This window comes from Pseudochaenichthys georgianus, chromosome 17 (genome assembly GCF_902827115.2).
Source record: "Pseudochaenichthys georgianus chromosome 17, fPseGeo1.2, whole genome shotgun sequence".
In the NCBI taxonomy this organism is placed as follows: Eukaryota; Metazoa; Chordata; class Actinopteri; order Perciformes; family Channichthyidae; genus Pseudochaenichthys; species Pseudochaenichthys georgianus.
In genome coordinates, this window is record NC_047519.1 from 2,078,153 (window position 1) to 2,094,059 (window position 15,907).

Below are 15,907 nucleotides of genomic sequence, written 5' to 3' on the forward strand. Positions count from 1 at the left end.
ACTGGTGCATAAGTTATCTCTGAGGTACATTCAGTTCCCAAAGTCTCTTCACCTCCTGAGAGATCTCAGTCCTCCATCCGACATGGAGCCCGGAGATAATGTGAGGTCTGTCCTCATCTGACGCCTCACCCGCTCACAGTCCCAAACAATTTCCCTTCTCCCTATGTTTGTCATTGTGGTTGATGCATGCAAATGCTTTGTCTTTGGCAATAATTCCTTACTTCTTGGAACCACAGTTCCTTATTCCACAATGACATTCAACACAAAGACATCCAACCAGCTTCCTGCTGTCAGAGGTTCTAGCTGCTACTACTACGAAGGTTTACGATTCTATTTTGCCCTCATAGTTATATCGACATTCATTATGCTGAAGAACATATCTAGGATTAAAAGACTAATGTCACAGCAGGATTTGGAAAAACTTGTCCATGCCTTTATCTTCAGTAGACTGGACTACTGCAATGGTGTCTTCACAGGTCTCACTAAAACATCTATTAGGAAGCTGCAGCTGATTCAGAACGCCGCTGCTCGAGTCCTCACTGACACTAAGAAAGTGGATCACATCACTCCTGTTCTGAAGTCTTTACACTGGCTTCCTGTGTGTCAAAGAATAGATTTCAAAATACTGCTGCTGGTTTATAAAGCACTGAATGGTTTAGGCCCAAAATACATTTCTGACCTCCTGCTAAATGATGAACCATCCAGATCTCTCAGGTCTTCAGGGACTGGTCAGCTTCCTGTCCCCAGAGTCAGAACTAAACATGGTAATGCAGCGTTCAGTTATTATGCTCCAAACATCTGGAACAAACTCCCAGAAACCTGCAGGTCCGCTGCAACTCTTACTACTTTTAAATCCAGCAAGAAGACTTTTCTTTTTGTCGCTGCTTTTAATTGAACTATTCATATCTTAGACTGCACTGTAACTTTTATCCATGTACTTTTTCTTTTAATGTTTAATTGAACTATTCATATTTTAGACTGCACTGTAACTTTTATCCATGTATTTTTCCTTTTAATGTTTATTTTATTAGCTTTTCTTTTTTAATGCTTAATGTCTTTAATTTTTTGTAAAGAACTTTGAATTGCCTTGCGTTGAAAAGTGCTATATAAATAAATTTGCCTTGCCTTGCCTTGCCTTGCCTTGCCTTGCCTTGCCTTGCCTTGAATCCAATGGCCATACATGCCAATCTAGTACATATGTATTCTTTCTGATATAACATAGTTGTAGAATTTCCAAATAAATGTTGACAAAAAGACAGTATTTTCCACTGGAACTTTCCAGTGTCATGATGGCTCTTAAATGACAAGGTCAGGTTTAAAGTTATAGTTATGAAAAAGCTTACCTTACTATTTCTCGAGCTTCCCTGGCAAGGGATAAAGATTGGAGTCTTTTTGCCCTTAGTGTACACTGTAAAATATTACCATGATTTCACAATATTTAGCTGTAATATTTTACAATAAATGACTGTTTTACCACTTTACAGTCTTTACCTGTAATGTTCACAATATAACACTGTAATCTAGAATTTCACAGTGAAATCAATACAGGCACAGTTAATTACTGTGAATGTACAGGATCAATGATTACCAGGATTTCACAACATGTTACTGTATTATTTCATCGTAAAATACTGTATTCAGACCATCCTCTGTGATAACACAACAAATTAAGTGATTTTCTTGCTTTTATCGCTTGGCTTTTCTTGCTTGGCTTTAAATACAAATTACATTACATTACATTACCTTCCATTGCATTTAGCTGACGCTTTTATCCAAAGCGACTTACAATGAGTACATTCGACCAGGAAGACACAACCTTGAAGAAAACAGAATCATATAAGAACATCAGGTTTCATAGAGCCAAACATTTCAAGTGCCACTCAACTGGCTTTAGATAAGCCAGTCCTTTATTAGTATATAAGTGCTCTGTTAGCAGTTCTTTGTTAGTCATTCTATCGCTCGAAGTGGAGTTGAAAGAGATGAGTTTTCAGTCTGCGCCGGAAGGTGTGTAAGCTTTCTGTTGTCCTGATGTCAATGGGGAGCTCATTCCACCATTTTGGAGCCAGGATAGCAAACCCACGTGTTTTTGCTGATGGGAACTTGGGTCCCCCTCGCAGCGAGGGTGCAGCGAGTCGTTTGGCTGATGCAGAGCGAAGTGCACGCGCTGGGGTGTACGGTTTAACCATGTCCTGGATGTAGGAAGGGCCAGATCCATTCGCAGCATGGAACGCAAGTACCATTGTCTTGAAGTGGATTCTAGCAGTTACCGGAAGCCAGTGGAGGGAGCGGAGGAGCGGCGTGGTGTGGGAACATTTAGGAAGGTTGAAGACCAGACTAGCAGCTGCATTCTGGATGAGCTGCAGAGGTCAGATGGCACATGCAGGTAGACCAGCCAGGAGGGAGTTGCAGTAGTCTAGGCGTGAGATGATGAGAGCCTGGACCAGAACCTGCGTCGATTTCTGGGTCAGCTGGGGACGCATCCTCCTGATGTTGTAAAGCGTGTATCTGCAGCAGCGGGTTGTAGCAGCGATGTTTGCAGTGAAGGACAGGTTGTTATCTAGGGTCACACCCAGATTCCTTGCAGTCTGAGTCGGGGAAACAACAGAGGTGCCGATGTTGATAGTTAGGTCAAGAGTGGGACAATCTTTTCCCGGAAGGAAAAGCAGTTCAGTCTTGTCAAGGTTGAGCTTGAGATGATGAGCGGACATCCACTGAGAGATGTCAGCTAAACAAGCAGAGATGCGTGCGACGACCTGGGTCTCTGAGCGGGGAAAGGACAGAATTAGTTGGGTGTCGTCAGCGTAGCAGTGGTATGAAAAACCATGCGGGCTAATGACAGATCCGAGCGAGTTTGTGTACAGGGAGAAGAGGAGGGGACCAAGAACAGAGCCCTGAGGGACCCCTGTAGTTAATTGACAAGGGTCGGACTCGGACCCTCTCCAAGTAACCCTGTAGGTGCGGTCTTTGAGGTATGAGGTGAGGAGGGAAAGTGCAGAGCCTGAAACTCCAAGTTCTTGGAGAGTGCGAAGGAGGATCTGATGGTTCACCGTGTCGAATGCAGCAGACAGGTCCAACAGGATGATGACAGAGGAGAGGGAGGCTGCTTTGGCCGTGTGCAGTTTCTCAGTGACAGCAATGAGGGCAGTTTCTGTGGAGTGACCTGCCTTGAAACCAGACTGGTGCGGATCCAGAAGGTGGTTCTGATGGAGAGAACAGGAGAGTTGTCTAAAGACAGCGCGTTCAAGTGTTTTAGACAGGAACGGGAGGAGAGAGACAGGCCTGTAGTTTATAACGTCAGACGGGTCGAGAGTGGGTTTCTTTAGGAGAGGGTTTACTCTCGCCTCATTGAGACTGTTTGGAAAGTGACCAGAAGTTAGAGAAGTGTTGATGAAATGGGTGAGAAACGGTAGAATATCAGGAGCGATAGTCTGAAGGAGGTTTGAAGGGATAGGGTCCAGAGGACAGGTGGTAGGGCGGGCAGAGGTAATGAGGGTAAGAACCTCACTTGGCGAGAGAGGGGAGAAGGAGGTTAGTGTGCGGGTGGAAGGAGGGTCTGGTGACCCAGCGGTGAGTAGAAGTGAGTCAGAAAAAGAAGAGCGAATATCATCAACCTTTTTTTCAAAGTGGTTAACAAAGTCGCTTGACAGAAGGGAGGAGGGGGAAGGGGCTTTGGGAGGGTCCAAGAGGGTGGAGAAGATGGAAAATAGTTTTTTGGGATTGGAATAGGAAGATTGGATCTTATCTTGAAAGAAAGTGCTTTTTGCCTGAGAGATCGAAGAAGAGAAAGAGGAGAGGAGAGCCTGATAGGTTAGGAGGTCATCGCGGTGTTTGGATTTCCACCGTTTCCGCTCTGCTGCCCTAAGGAAGGAAAAATGTCTTTCTTTGGTGCAGGTTTTACTTAAATTGAAAGCGGCACCGCTGCATGTGCCTTAAAATAAACGAGGCAACATATACATCTATGTACAATTGAAATTGTTGTCTTGGCTTATTGTTTTCAGGTGCATCCTGGGCATTAATCCTGAGATGGGCTGGAAAGCCAAAAAGAGGCATGGCAATTTAAACCCCCATGTCAGCACATTCTTCAGAAAAATTGTTGACTTTGAGTGGATGTCTGTGTAGACATGTGTTAAGTGCTCCCTCCTTGTTTTCTGTCTCCCTGGCTCTGCCTCTGCCCAGGTGCACCTGGTCTGCTCCTGGCTCCGCCTCTGCCCAGGTGCACCTGGTCTGCCCCTGGCTCCGCCTCTGCCCAGGTGTTCCAAATTCCACTCAGCCGTGTGTATATATAAAGAGAAGCTGGAGGAGAAGGATGTCTCACCTATCCTAATGCCGGAGACACTGTCCTTAGAATACCTCTTTGCCATATTTTTGCAGATGTGTTTATGTTTAGCCTGGAGGACCTGGTAGTCCAGTTTTTGCGGCTTTATTTTGTTTCCCATAGGGTTCATATTTAATTTTTGGTTAGGCGTGGGAGTTCTGGGTCCTATGGCCCGTGGTGTGGCTGGCTCGGGTTCCCTCCTTCTGTTTGTTCCTTTTGGCCAGTCCTCCAGACCTCTTTTTGTTTCCCATTTCGCTTGTGTGAGCAAACGGCTGATTATCAATAAATGCTCGTTACCAAGTACCGGTTATTGCGTGTATTCTTTCATGTTGCGGGTCTCAGCACAAGCCACTACCGCGGATTAGAGGTTGGGGCCGTAACAACATTTCCAAGACACTGTAAAATGTACTTTGCACTTCAATGGAGTAATACAAAGTTAAAATGGGCATTTTCTTTGTTGATTGAGCTGATTGAATTATGGTACAATCCCAGTCAAATTTACAATATATTATCGTATTATTTAGATTTGTATATTTACAGTAAATTACTGGCTACTGTGTTGCATTACGTCTACAGTAATATTGTGAACATACAGGTAATTACTGTCATTTATGTACAGCAAGGTACCATAATACCACAGCTCTGTACTGCTATATTTACAGTAATTTACAGTATTTACAAATTAAAAAATATATACATTTTTTTTTTTTTAATGAACAAGGTAAATATTATATAGTTGGTATCAGTAAAATGTATAATTTACAATAAAATCTCGTTTAAAATTGTTTTACGATGTCTAAAGTTACTGATAAGTCACATGTTTCCTGCCTGGCCGCAGCGTGTGTCATTACCCTCTCTCGTCTGGGCGGTAGAAAGGAGCCCTCAGCCAGAGCAGCAGCAGCCAACAAGCTGACTGTTGCTATCTGTATACTATGCCGCCGAAACATAATTTCAGCCAATCAGCGTCGTCAGATCTGATGCTCAAAGGGCGCCGTGTCAGTGAGTTGTTTGGACTCGTATCTAAGGTGACGCTAGAGTAGTTGGAGGTGGAGACTCCGGTGCTAGTGGATCGCCGGAGCTGTAGATAACATTTACATGCTTATTGTAGTTGTAAGGGCAATTCCTGTAGCACCATGGAGCATATGTGTGGGCTGGACCTGTATTTTACAGGAAATGAGTGAGCAGAGGGTGGAGTTGTCGATTCTTGTTCAGTTTTCATCTTCCTCACCTTCTCAACTTTGAGTTGCGCGCGCTGCTAAAGAGACGCGCTACCATGGAAACCAAACAATGGTGTAGCTGTATTAAAGTCCGATTGGAAACAGTCGAGAGTAAATCTGATTTAGTCAGAAATCGGGAGAAATGTGGGAGAAATATGACCCCGGGAGGAAACCGGGAGAGGGCAATGAAATCGGTAGTCTCCCGAGAAGATCGGGAGGGTTGGCAAGTATGACACACACACACACACACACACACACACACACACACACACACACACACACACACACACACACACACACACACACACACACACACACACACACACACACACACACACACACACACACACACACACACACACACACACACACACAGGAAGATGCATAGCTAACCACACTGAAGATTATGGATTATCTCATATTTGTAAGCCTCAATTTGTCCTCCTCCTCAAACATCACCAGAAGTCATAATTTAAGGGGTCATTTCTCAAAGATGTCTTCCGGGGGAGGATCTCCCCCCGGACCGCCCTAGTATGGTTTGGTCCCTATTTCCATAGCCCCACCAAAAATAATTTCCACCAGCCGCCACTGGTTACCATGGAGATCTAGCCCGTTAAAAAGAGAACCAGCGTCTTAGGATCGGAAAGCTGGAGTTTTCCCTGAAGTTAGACGGCTAAGCGAAAATCCTGCTTCATAGTCCCACTCTTGACCTGACTATCAACATCGGCACCTCTGTTGTTTCCCCGACCCAGACTGCAAGGAATCTGGGTGTGATCCTAGATAACAACCTGTCCTTCACTGCAAACATCGCTGCTACAACCCGCTGCTGCAGATACACGCTCTACAACATCAGGAGGATGCGTCCCCAGCTGACCCAGAAAGCAACGCAGGTTCTGGTCCAGGCTCTCGTCACCTCACGCCTAGACTCAGGGGCGGACTGGCCATCGGGACGTTCGGGACGAATCCCGATGGGCGGGTACTGAAGTGGGCCGGTCGGACGATGTGGGCCGCCCGGTAACCGGCAGGGCTCGATATTAAATGGCCCGCTGGCCCGGAAGCACTATTAAGACACCCCGGGCCAGCATAACGTACTTTCCACTTGCCCGCTCGGGCCACTAAAAATATTGCTTTAAAAAAATGGTCCTGTGGTATAGGTATTTTGACTAGCAATTTAGTTAAATTGTTTCGTTTATCAACACTACAACATAGCGTTCCGTGAGTCGGTTGTCGTTGTTGGGTGAAAAGCAAACAGCTGTTTGCTGCGGAGTGCAGCGCGAGCAGGCTCCGGTGAGCGGGAGCGCGCTGCTTCACTATTTCGCCAAAATGTTTTTAATACCAGCGGTAACCGCCCAAGCGCTGGGCAAAAAACAATCTTCAAATAAAAGAAAGTCACCGGAGGAGTTAAAGGAGAGTGACAGGGATCATGAGAAGAAGAGGGAGAGAAAGTTTCAGCTTGATCGATGGAGTTGGCTGCAGTGACGCGTCCTAAAACCCTTTTATAATCTATCGATTAGATTTATGATTAGAAAATTATAAAAGTAGGGTAGACATGTGGAGATTATCCGGCTGAACAAAACGTGCATTTATCAAACAGGTTTGTTTTCCACAGACCTTATTTCCAGCTATTTTCCAAAACCCTTGTGGAGGGAACCAGCAGCTTACTTCCTGGTTTCAGGACGCGTCACTGCACCTCTCAATATGATGCCAGTATAAACAAGGTCTTCTGTCGGCTCTGTGCATCAATGCCGACCTGCTGACAAGTAAGTGAAGAGTAGAAAATATAAAGGTATTGGCGAAATGTCCCACCAGTTTAGGATAATGAAGGATCTAATCTATAGCCATTACATTTCTAACTCCTAATGACAGGAAGGCAGAAAGCGCATTATACAAATAATAATCTCATAATAATAGCAGACATTTTTTAACAATGACCACAATATCATTATTTTAATAAACCAAATATGAACAATTGAGGAAAATGAGGAAGAACTGATGATGCAAATGTTGTAGTACAAGTAGTAATGTAGTTAGTGCATAAATTACTATTGCAACAAATGTGTTAATTTTCTTCATTATTAGTCGATTTGTTTTTGGACGAATGCTCCGGGCCAGTGGTTACAATGGTGGGGCCAGTGATAATACAAGTCAATTTTACCCTTAATGTCTACCTCTGCGGTAAGTCACTAGCACCCCCCCCCCCCCCCCCCCGTCGACAATTTACTAGCGGTATTTACTTGCGGCACCGCGTGGGCCGGCGGTACCGAAGTGGGCCGGTCGAGAGTCCCGGGCTGATTTGTAGTCCCAGTCCGCCCCTGCCTAGACTACTGCAACTCCCTCCTGGCTGGTCTACCTGCATGTGCCATCCGACCTCTGCAGCTCATCCAGAATGCAGCGGCTCGTCTGGTCTTCAACCGTCCTAAATGTTCCCACACCACACCGCTCCTCCGCTCCCTCCACTGGCTTCCGGTAACTGCTCGAATCCACTTGAAGACAATGGTACTTGCGTACCATGCTGCGAATGGATCTGGCCCTTCCTACAGCCAGGACATGGTTAACCGTACACCCCAGCACGTGCACTCCGCTCTGCATCAACCTAACGGCTCGCTGCACCCTCGCTGCGAAGGGGACCCAAGTTCCCATCAGCAGAAACACGTGGGTTTGCTATCCTGGCTCCAAGATGGTGGAATGAGCTCCCATTGACATCAGGACAGCAGAAAGCTTACACACCTTCCGGGGGAGACTGAAAACTCATCTCTTTCGACTCCACTTCGAGCGATAGAACTATTAACAAAGCACTTATATACTAATAAAGGACTGGCTTATCTAAAGCCAGTTGAGTAGCACTTGACATGCTTGGCTCTATGAAACCTGATGTACTTTATGATTCTGTTTTCTTCAAGGTTGTGTCTTCCTGGTCGAATGTACTTATTGTAAGTCGCTTTGGATAAAAGCGTCAGTTAAATGCAATGTAATGTAATGTAATAGTATACCCCCCAGTTTCTGAACAGATATGAGGAGCTGTGAGCTCTGAGTGTGTGCTAACAGCTAACGGCTGATGTGTTGGGCCAATCACGAAGCGTCATTTCTTGACTGGTAGCAAAAAACAACCAATCACAGCAGTGCTTCTCTGGCTGGCTCTGTCCAATCACAAACAAGAAGTGTTCTCCTAAGGAATACCCTTTCCGTCCAATGTGAAATGCTGTGGTGTTTTCTGAAATGCTGTTGTGTTTTGTGAAATGCTGTGGTGTCTTGCATTTCAAGGCCACCATAGATGTGTGTGATAGCCGAGAATGTGTATAGTAACGTCTCCATGGTTACATAAACAAACACTGCGTAGCGTGCGCTTGCCGCCATCTTGTGTATTGTGTATACACACAGTTATGTAATATGTTGTCTTTATATTTTAGTTTAATTATTCTGTAAGAGTTCTGCTATCTTGTCAATTATATTATCTTATCAATGATAGTGTGGTAATTAAGGACTCTCATGATAGAAAAATGCAGTGTTAATAGCCAAGTTGTATGTAGCCTATTTGTTGACTCACTCTCGAGTAAAGTACCGGAGAATGAAACCTCACTTTGACTCTTGTCATAATTCTCCCCTTTTATCAGGGGCATAACATTGAGGACCGGGGAAAAAGGAGAAGGGAAGGGAGATGTCTTCCTTTGAGAAAGGGTTGCTGTCAGCCATCGGTCCTCTGTGCATGCCACCACCAGCGGTGGAGGACGAGGACGAGTTATTTTTCCGGAGTCTCTTGCCTTCAATGAGAAGGCTGTCAATTGCAAAGAGGGCAAGAGTGAGATTTGCAATTCACAGAGCTATTTTTGAGGCAGAGCAGGAGGTGGAAGACAACTGGGCCCTTTCTCATTTCATCAAATCCCCCTCCTCGACTCCTCGACTCCTCTGTCCTCCGGTAGTGACCCGGAAATGAATTTCAGCGCGCCATGTTGAAGGGCGTCTCATTTCTCTAAATGCACCTCGAGGACCGAGCATCGAGCATCGAGGAGGCTCTCTGGAGGAGCTCTAACCGAGGATACACTGATGGGTCCTCCACGGTCCTCCACGGCTCCTCCGCGGATGCATTTCCAGGAACAGAGATGTTTCAAAGAGTCGTGACGCACGGCCGGACTTATCTCAGCCAATGACAGCTCTGCATGCATCCCCTGGATATTATTTTATTATCTGCTCTCATCGCGGCGATGTTTACAGTGAGAACAGCTGTGAGGTCCTGCAGAAAGCAGAGCAGTGTGTAAAATATATATCACTCAGTAGAACAGGCCTACTCTCTTTATTTGCTTTAGTTTAGTAGATATCTACAAACAAAGAGTTGATATTTTTCTAAAACCATTTAGTGCTTCACATAATAAAATACACAACAGCTGTAGCCTGATTATGTGTAGGTGTGTGTGGTACAGTGTGTGTGTAGATGCATCGGACAGACAGGTCTCAGTTGGTTTGGTGTCCTCTGCTTACTTGTAATACTTGTAAATAAAACGTTTGGCCCGTAATTTATTTTCCTCATTGTAGCGACCAGAGAGGGGGGGGGGATATATCCAGTCTCTGATAGTGTTATGTTATTATGAGAGTGCTCTGTTTGATTCTGAAATTGTATATATTTATATAGATAGATACATATATATATATATATATATATATGTGTGTGTGTGTGTGTCCGCATCTGTAGCCTGTTATTGGCTCATTATACCGCACTGTGAATGAATCAAAGTAAATATATAAGTGGTCATGAACACATCTGTCCATCAGACAGAGGGCTGCTGCCTCCTGTCATCATTAATGGACGTCTCTTTAAAATGACCGCTCAGAGGAGAGGAGTTCTCCTTTCTCTAACCGCCTGCTGCTTCCCCTCCTCTCTCCTCGGTTCCCCTCCTCAGTCCTCCGCTCGCATCTCCTGTGGGCGGGACTAAGTCTCGAGGATAGGAGTCGAGGAGGGGAGTTCGAGAAATGAGAAAGGGCCCTGGTGTATCCTTTGTTTTTGTTATTCACACACATACTGATCCACACTACATGACACTCATCACTGCACACACTTCACTCACAATATTACATAAATAAAAGTTATTTAAAGTATGTTATGGCTATACTGTGTCTTCACTGTTTGTCAGTTGCAACATACCAGAAGCTTCATGTATGTCGATATATAATGTGCTGTATTCTATATAATTGTTCATGTGAAAACCTATTGAAACTAGAAAATGCATTTCCTGCTGAAAGTGCGTGGGAAGGAAGGAGAAAAAAATATGAGAAGACTGATCAATACCTCCATAATCTTCAGTGTGGAAAATATTATTTATCAACCTGAACATCTACCACTGAACCAGGAATTTGTATTCTCAGAACTGGTCTTTGTTTTTTTCTTTCTTAAAACTGTTCATGTTTTATGAACCAACACCTCCACCAAGTGGCTTTACAGTGAACTGCATGTGGGATATAAAAACTGTAGATAATGTGTTTCTGGTCATTAATAGCATATTTTCAGTAGCATTAATTATAAATATTTAAGTGGTTCAATACAAGTCACTACAGCATTTCAAACTGAACTGTGAATAAATGCAATTTAAAAAAAAGAACCACAGCACAAAACGTAGAGCTTTACATTTGTATAAGACTTATAAAAAAAGAAAAAAAAATACATTAACCAAGTTAACAATGCTTCATATTATATCATAAATGCTTCATATCATTTACCCCCACATTTACCCGTCACAGTCCACGGGCACATCGTATCTGTGCCCGGCTGTTTGAAAAGCATGGGAAACAAAAGACAGCATTTACCTGTTTGCATCCAGCTAGCCAAGCCTTTCTGGTGTACCAGCTACGTGAGAAGCCTTGTTGATACGTGTTGTCTTTTTCACAAGCTTGCTTCGATATATACAAATCGGGTTGGTCTGGTCCAAGGTCTTTAAGCAACAATTTATCTCCCAAACTTCTCCTTTCGAAAGGATTGGAGATTAGCTCTTGAACTGCACATGAAGCCATCCTCATCAACTACTGCGTCACCCGGATACGAGTCACTGTCCAAACTACTCACAGACTGCACCGGGCGCTGACATTGGCGCCCGGTGATCATCAGATTTGACGACGCTGATTGGCTGAAATTATGTTTCGGAGGCATAGTTTACAGATAGCAACAGTCAGCTGCTGGTGGCTGCTGCTGCACTGGTTGAGGGCTCCTCTCTTAGTGCCCAGACGAGAGAGGCTAATGATACACGGGCAAGGCCAGGCAGGAAACATGTGACGTATCAGTAGCTTTAGACATTGTAATCTTTTATCACAACTAGACTACAAGGAAATAGTGCTACTTGGAGATTTTAACTGGGACTGGTTAACTGCAGTGTCAGAGGATTTTAAAAACCTTTGTATCTCTTTAAATGTTACTCAGATTGTGGACAGTCCTACTCGCCCTAACATTAAGTCCCCTAATAAATCCTCCCTAATTGATCTCATTCTAACTAATGTTCCCCATAAATATTCTTCTGTGGGAGTATTTGCAAATGATCTGAGCGATCACTGTGTTGTAGCCACAATTAGGGACACTAAGGTCCAAAAGGTTAAACCTCGCATTATCATCAAGAGAGACATAAAACATTTTGTGGAGCAGGGTTTTGTGCATGATCTGTTTGGGTTTGATTGGGGTAAATCGATCTGTGTGCTGATGTGGAAACCGCATGGTCTTATTTTTATCTTGGTTTTATGGAGATCATTGATAGACATGCACCCCTGCGTACATTTAGAGTAAAGGGACGAGACAATCCTTGGTTTTCTGCTAATCTGTCCAGTCTCCTTCATGAGAGAAACAAGGCCTGGGCAAAGGCTAGGAAATCAGGCTCAGAGGTAGAATGGCTGCGTTTTAGGCAGCTAAGAAATAGCTTCACTTCAAATGTCAAAAGTGCAAAGTCGAAGTACTATTTGTCAGTTACCACAGAAAACCTAAATAATCCTAGGAAATTTTGGAAAGCAATAAAATCGATATCCACCGGTGAGATCCGTAATGAGCTACCTCCGTGCCTTACCACAGCATCTGGCACTATATCGGACAGGGCCACTATGCTAAATTGCTTTAATGAGCACTTTGTGTCCTGTGGTTCTCTATTTGATTCTGTCACTAACTCTGCTTCTGTGAACACCACAGTATGTGACTCTGAACAACGTGGTCTGGAAAACCCTTTCAGTTTTACCCCTTTTACTGTCAATGTTGTTCATGAAGCCTTATCTAAACTAGATCCTAGGAAACCGGCTGGTCCGGACAACTTAGAACCTTTCTTTTTAAAGATAGCTGCAGATGTTATTGCTCCACCTCTTACTTCTCTTTTGAACCTCTCCCTCAGCACAAATACAATTCCAAAAGTATGGAAGTCTGCTTATGTCTTGCCTTTACTGAAAGGAGGGGAGGCAACTATTTTAAATAACTATAGGCCAATCTCTAAAATGTCAGTTCTGGCTAAGGTTCTTGAACGCCTAGTGAGTGAACAGGTAAAGGAGTTTGTATGTACAAATGATATCCTATCTAAACATCAGTCAGGATTCAGAAAGCAACACAGCACCATCACTGCCACGATGAAAGTGGTAAATGACATTACTAGTATTTTAGATAATAAGCAGAGTTGTGCAGCTCTGTTTATTGACCTTTCCAAAGCGTTTGACACCGTTGATCATCGCATTTTAAAGCAGAGGCTACTCAGTATAGGCATATCCAGCCATGCAGTGGGTGGTTTGTAAACTACCTCTCTGAAAGGTCCCATGTGTTCATTTTGATGGGCTGTCTTCTGAGTGGTTAAACATTTCTAATGGTGTACCACAAGGTTCTGTTTTAGGACCACTTTTATTCTCCATATATATTAACAGTGTAGGTGATAATGTGGATGAAGCTACTTTACATTTTTATGTGGATGATACCGTGATGTACTGTGCTGGTCCCTCCATTCAGGAGGCTGTTGTTAAATTACAGGCTGTTTTTAACACTATTCAGACTCAGCTCTCTGAATTAAAGCTTCTTTTAAATGTGGATCAAACCAAGGTCATGCTCTTTTCAAAAGCTAAAAAGACACCAGAGCCTGTTTTTGATATTGTCACTACGCAAGGAACAAAACTTGAAGTTGTTGCCTGTTACAAATACCTTGGTATCTGGCTTGATGATTGTCTCTCTTTTAAACTCCATGTCAATAACCTGCTTAAAAAGCTGAGGGTTAGGCTAGGGTTCTTCTCCAGGAACACGTCCTGTTTCTCGCTTGAGGCCAGGAAAAGGCTCTGTGACCTTTTTACCTGTGCTGGACTCTGGTGATTTGATATATATGAATGCACCTGCCCATTGCCTGGAAAAGTTAGATGCTGCGTATCACAGTGCTCTGAGATGTGTTACTAACTGTAAAGCACTCACTCATCACTGTACCCTGTATGCCAAGGCAGGTCTGCTTTCACTAACTGTACGGAGGCTCAGTCACTGGTACATGTTCATCTATAAAGCCATGTTGGGTAAACTACCTTTTTATATCTGCTCTCTGATCTCTGGACGAATTTAAAGTACTTATTGCCTGAGATCTCATGATGTTGTTTTATTAAATGTGCCAAGTGCTAGGACTGTCTTAGGGAAGAAAGCTTTTAGATGTGCAGCTCCACTAAATTGGAACAGTCTGCAAACCTGTTTAAAACTGAGCACTTTGGTTCCCCTGCATCATTTTAAAACTCGGCTGGGTGACATGCTGTTTGATACTCATGGTACCTGTCATTTGTAAACTGTACCCTGTACATTATGTTGTATGTCATCCTTATTGTTGTTCTGTTGCTCGGAGCTAGAGCCTGAAAAGCGCCGTTTTTTCCTGTTCACACCGCAGCGGCGCCGGCTCTTAGCTCCGGAATCGGGTTCACTTCCAGCTCCAAAAAATTGTCGGTCTAGAGGCAAGAGCTTCGGAGCTAAGAGGTGGCGTCGCTTACGTCTCTCTTACGTTGAGGCGTGCAGGAAACTAAACCCACCTCCCCTGAACATGGGTCGACTGTCATGCCTGCCTACAAGCAGTAGTGCCTATAAACACACTTTATAAAGTCAGGCAGCACTAACCAGGCTTCGTGTGATTCTGTTTATTTGTACCTTACTTTGACCATCCGTTCACTGTTATCGATCATTGTGGAGAGAGGCAGACGTGTTGTTTTGTATTATAGCAGCTATCGGATGGAATCAATACATGAGCTGCACAGGTTGTCGTGTCCGACTATCACAAGTAGAATCATAATAAAAATACGCCTGTAAAATGTGCCTGTAGAAAACGGTGTATGCCACAATAGGATAGCAATAGCAAGTAGTCAGTTTAGCTTTGGTTGCTATGGTAACATCACCCATTTTATACCAGAGAAACTTTCATAACAGCGTTGTGATACCAAACAGTGTCAATTCAGACTGACACACATTCACTTAGGCTAAGGGGAACTGGGGATATGCATCAGCTGCTTGTGTGAGTCGGACAGTGAATACTTAGAGCGGCCGCTGCAGTGTGAGCTAACCGGGAGCTAACGGGAGAATAAACTCCTGTGGAAGAGCAGCACTGCAGCGGTCGGTAAATGCTGCAGAAACACATTAATAAACAATGAACCACGGCACTCTGGAGAAAAGTATAAGGTTGGAGAAGTCGTTATTTAATTTAATCTGGCTTCGTGTGATTAAAAGCAACACGATCATCGACCCGACGCAGTTCCTCGTTGTTGTTGTTGTGAGCGCCGTAACGCCGTTGGGGAGCAAATCAGCGATATAAACGGTGACGTCATGACGCAGCAGCGGCAGCACCAGTCGGGCTCTGGGTGGTGTGAACAGAGCGGGAGCAGAAAAGGGAAACCGGAGCTGAACCAGAAAAGCTCTAGCTCGGAGCTAGTAAGGGGAAAGCGCTGGTGTGAAAGCTGCATCTAGGGTTGCCAACCGTCCCGTATTAGCCGGGACGTTCCGTATTCGAGCCAACAGGGGCGTGTCCCATCATTGTTTGTGTGGCATGTCAGCCTGTTCAGTCGTGTGGGAAAATGAGCGCTGCCGGTGGAGGAGGTGATAATGAATGAGGAGAAGAGAGAGAGGATGTGGTTCTGGGCCCTGGCCCTTCTAAAAAGAAAAGACTTGTGTCTTACAACAAACAGTGGAAGAAAAACACAGTTGGGTGAAGCCTGTGAGTGGAGATCTGTCTCGGGTCTTCTGTGCGTGTGTGTGTGTGTGTGTGTGTGTGTGTGTGTGTGTGTGTGTGTGTGTGTGTGTGTGTGTGTGTGTGTGTGTGTGTGTGTGTGTGTGTGTGTGTGTGTGTGTGTGTGTGTGTGTGTGTGTGTGTGTGTGTGTGTGTGTGTGTGTGTGTGTGTGTGTGTGTGTGTGTGTGTGTGTGTGTGTGTG